Genomic DNA, 5,000 nt, shown 5'->3' with positions numbered 1-5,000 from the left:
TATTTTGGGTTTCTGCTGTCTCACAAATATATTCGTTTCATGTATTTGGTTTATGATGGCCGATTAAAGAATCATAATGAAAAATAAAATACTTATGTTCTCAAAGCACTGTGTAACAACTGTATTGTGTTCAGATACTGTATTCGTTCGCCGATAATTTTCATAAACCGAAAAATCAGTTGCAGTATAGGGTGCCAATTATCCCCACTTTTAGCTGATCAGTATATGCAGTACTTTGAAACTGAAATACTAACAGTTATTAAACCTATGGCTTTGGTTTGGCAGTGCTTTGTTAACAAAATGTTTACATATTTGGGATGATAGCTAGGAAGATTTTATTGTTTTCCTCCAAAGTCTGCATTTTTGAGTCCCTGGAAAAAAAAGCAAAACTGTATGAGAAAAACAAAAAATGTGCTCTTTTTGACAAATTAAATGTAAGGAAATCCTCAAAATGCAACTTCAAGATGTAAAGAAATCTTTGGTAAGCCTACTTATATATATATATTTATATATATATATATATATATATATATATATATATATATATATATATATATATATATAATATATATATATATATATATATATATATATATATATATATCTATATATATATATACACATACATATATATATATATATATATATATGTGTGTGTGTGTGTGTGTGTGTGTGTGTGTGTGTGTATCATCGTCATCATCATCAGCCGTAGGACTGTAGGAGAAAAGCCTCAGATATGCCCTTAGCTTGTTAATCCATCGTCTTCTCTTCCTTCCTATGCTTCATTTGTAATCTCCAAGGACCCATTCTATTATCTTTAATATCCATCTATTATCTGTCATTCTCATTTTAAGCCCTACACATGTCCATTTCTTTTTCTTACATCTGCTTAGGATATTTTCATCTTTTTTTTTTATTCCCATCATTATTATTTCCCTTGCGTTTTGAGTAGTAACTACCTTATGCTCTGAAGCAAGTCTCAAAGTTTTTGATGCATAAGTTGATACTGGTAGGAACATCCGATTAAATATTTTTTTTTCTTTTTTATAGAAAGTGGCATTTTACATTTCATAATCAAATATTTCTTTACCAAATGCTCTGTATCCCAGGCTTATCTTTCTTTTAATTTCAGTCTCACATCCAGGGAAAACACTTGCTATAAATTATATGTAAGTATGTTCATTAAAAGTTTCTAGAAGCTCCTCCATAACCCATTTTCTGTTGTCTGCATTTTTATTGACAATTATTTCAGGTTTACTCATTTTCATTTCCAGAACTGCATTCCTGCTTTCTTTATTCAACTCTTCTATCATCTTTTTTCATTCCTTCCATTATTCACTAAAGAGAATGTTATCATCTGCAAATCTCAAGTTGTTAAGGTATTCCCCATTAATGTTAATTCCTATAATTTCTAAATCTAAATTCTTAAGAGCTGTGAATAATTTAAGAGAGATGTGGTCTCCCGATATAACACCTATCTCAATCAGAATTATTTCACTATATGTAGTTTTAGTGTTGTACTTCCCATATAGATATATCAAAGTGTTCTAACATAAGATTCATCCATTCCTTGTCTTCAAAGTAGTTTTATAACCGCTAAAGTTTTAACAGAATCAAAAGTTTTTTCATAGTCTATAAAAGCTATCTTTACATTAGTCATAATCTATTGATTTTTCTATCAACTGTTCAATTACGTGGGTATGGTTATTTGTCGTATACCTTCTTCTAAAGCCTGCCCACTTCTATTCGTCCCTATATAATCTTTGCAAATATTTTATATATTACTGGGAGTAAACTTATTGGGCAGTAATCTTTCTGTGTTTTTTGTTTCCCTTTCTGTGAATTAGTATAATAATAGAGCATCCTTGCAGAAATTTTGTTTGAAGTTCAATGAGTTTTACTACTATGAAATCTCTCCCATTTTTTATTAAATCCATTGTTAGGCCATCTTTCTTGCTGCTTTTCCTCTTTCCATGCCATTTAATACTTTATTTTATTCTCCTACTGCTACTTTTAGTATTGGCTTAGATGTTTCATTATTTCTATATCACTGTGCAATTTTAACATTCCATCTCTTTAGTTGATAATAATACCATTTAAATTCTTTAAATCATATATCTTTTGGCATTCTGTTCCAAGTCTTTTTTTTCATTAACTTGATGCTTCTTCCTTTTTTTAGGGTTTCCACGATTTTGCCCTGATTGTGTTTACGAATGCCTTATTTGTTTATTGTTTTGGATAGTTCTGCTAAATATATTTTATATCACTTGGATTTTACGCTCATTTCTAATCTCTTCTTTATTATGTTATGGTGTGTTTTGACAATGCTGACTGTAATACTATTTCAATTACTATTAATTTCTTCTTTACTTACTAAACGACATTCTATTTCTATTGATTTCCTTTCCTTGCTCAAAAGCAAGAAAACGCTCCACCCAAACAGCACCACGTATTTTCTTCGTCATTTACCTTTCAATTCAAAGGCTTAGGATTTATCCAGCCATAGTTTAACAGAAGTTTCTTGGCTGTAGATCAGATATACTTTTCGCTAACTCCATGGCTGCCAAGTATGACATGTTTTGCAATTTTGATGAAATATGTGAGATATGAAGCCTAGTATATATATGTTTGAGGTTCCCTGGAATAAACATGAGAGCGAACATAATAAAATTGCCTCAATAACACGATGTATAATCTTTAGAATGAATTAAAATCTTCACTTTTCCTTAAAAACAATTCCTTATTCAATTCGAATAAGTTGTTTTTTCTTGATGGTATAAGATGATTAAAAAGTTATGATCTGACGTTTATGAGTCATTTACATTATCACTCTTTTGGTTGAATTGTCGAAACTATCGTAAAACTTTTTTTATATAAATCGTATATGCGTTTAACATTCAACAATAGTAAATATCTTGAATTAAATAAAGAAGTCTTATATTAATTCCTATAATATGTTAGTATTATGAAGTATGGAACATGAGGTGATTGATTAAAAAAAAATGCTGATGTAACCTCTTGATAAACACTATAAAATTACTGAAATTATACACATGTACTGAAATCACTCATGAAGGCCTTTAAGTTAATACATTTTACTGTTGTTTTGATTGATTAGAACATTTGACAAATAGATGTATTTAACTGAAGAAAATCTTCAAGTCGTTTTACATTTTACCAATGATCTAGAGAGTTTTATTCACTTGATGATAGAAGGGAAGTCATAAGAAAGCTTCATGAATAATACTCGAGTCGAAAATTTTTTCGATGAGACAATTATAATGTTTGGTTTTCTTTTAATGAATGATTATGGTGTTTATAGTTCTCTTATGATTCATCCTATTCTACTTTCAATATACGAATTTTCAAATGACAAATCTCCTGAGGTTTATGTCCCATGAGTTAGAAATGCTATTTTTATCTAATATATATGTCAAGATTTTCATGGAAACATTTTATCTTGATAATTAATTTTGTCATTACTAGCGATTGTGTGAAACTTAAAAACGAATTCATTCATCTGAAAAAGATGCTGAGTGTTTCCAACATTTGTTTACATTTTTTTTTCATGGAAATTGTGGTTGCAGCTTTTAAGAAATTGTTTGTTCCTATATTCTTTGGAACTCAATCCTCTCCTGTTTTGTTTTTATTAATATCCATTGAAAAATTCCAGGGGTTCAATCTTTCTTAACTTGTTTGCGTAATGGGTTTTATAAAATTATTTCCAGTTATTAATCAAAGGGGTTTTTGGTGTGAACATGAAATATATAATAAACCTCGTCTAATTTTGGCTATGTATTTCCTGCTTAGATATAGAATATTATTCCCCTTTAGTGTTGCATCCATAGTTTCTTATAGCTAGTAACTTTATTTATCCTGGTAATACATTAAGAAATATTCATTTATAAAATGTGTGGTTCTACTGTATACAGACAATGGCACGCTAATCAATAATGTGATATAATACAGTAAAATATGTTAGTTTAATTTGGTAAGAAATATTGCATTTTTATAACGTTATAACTATAATGCTTGTCAAACTACCTATCTGTTGAACAATTTAGAGACCTTAATCTTCCACAAAGAGGTTTGGCATATATTTTCAGTCTGTGTTTTCCAATATAATTTATGAATATGACATTGTTTAGGATCTGACAGAGAGAGAGAGAGAGAGAGAGAGAGAGAGAGAGAGAGAGAGAGAGAGAGAGTTTTCGACAGAGTTTATTAAAAATATTAGCTTTTTTGTGTTAATAAATCGAGACAAGGTAATCATTTGAAAGAATATAATATATCCATCCAATAACTGGTTTTACAATCTCACTCGTCGGTGTTATAGTTACCATATTAAATTTCTCCTTTGTGTAAATATGGCTCTTTTACAGTTCAGCTTTTTATTTTTAATTCAGATTTTGTTAACAAGATATAAACATTATTCTGAAGATGACAATACAAAATCATTGACGAAACTTACTTTTCAACTGATGTGTAATGGAAAATTGAGACACTACTCGTTCTTGCGAGAACAATGGCCACGTAAGTATCAAGGTTATTCCCTATTGTGCTTTACATCTTCTAAGAAACCAGATATAAAGTTTGAGTGCTGAAGTATCACAGGAAATAAACAAAGAGATATTGCTCTTCTGGGAATCTCCACAAGCATCGTAAAATGCGTCTCGCCACTTAATCGGAAAATAAATATTCGTTGTTTCCAGAAAACGGTTGTATTTCCAAGGCACTGACATGATGTTTCTCTTCAATTTCGAGCATGAAGGGGATATAGGAGGCTTAAGAGAGGATTCAAGAATGGAATCGATAAAGTAAAACGAAAATCTTAAAGGGAATAAAGTCAAATACCTCATAAGGCTAATCCAACACAGGGCGTTGTTGCGGTTTGTGAAGTATTTCGCCGTATTGCATTATCCGACGTCTGCCTAATATGTTCTCCATATTCAATTAAATTCCAAATTGACGTCGGCAACAGTGTGCATCTCGATTGTGAA

The sequence above is a fragment of the Palaemon carinicauda genome, chromosome 17 (assembly GCF_036898095.1).
Source record: "Palaemon carinicauda isolate YSFRI2023 chromosome 17, ASM3689809v2, whole genome shotgun sequence".
Classification (NCBI taxonomy): domain Eukaryota; kingdom Metazoa; phylum Arthropoda; class Malacostraca; order Decapoda; family Palaemonidae; genus Palaemon; species Palaemon carinicauda.
Note: the sequence above shows the minus strand (reverse complement) of the source record.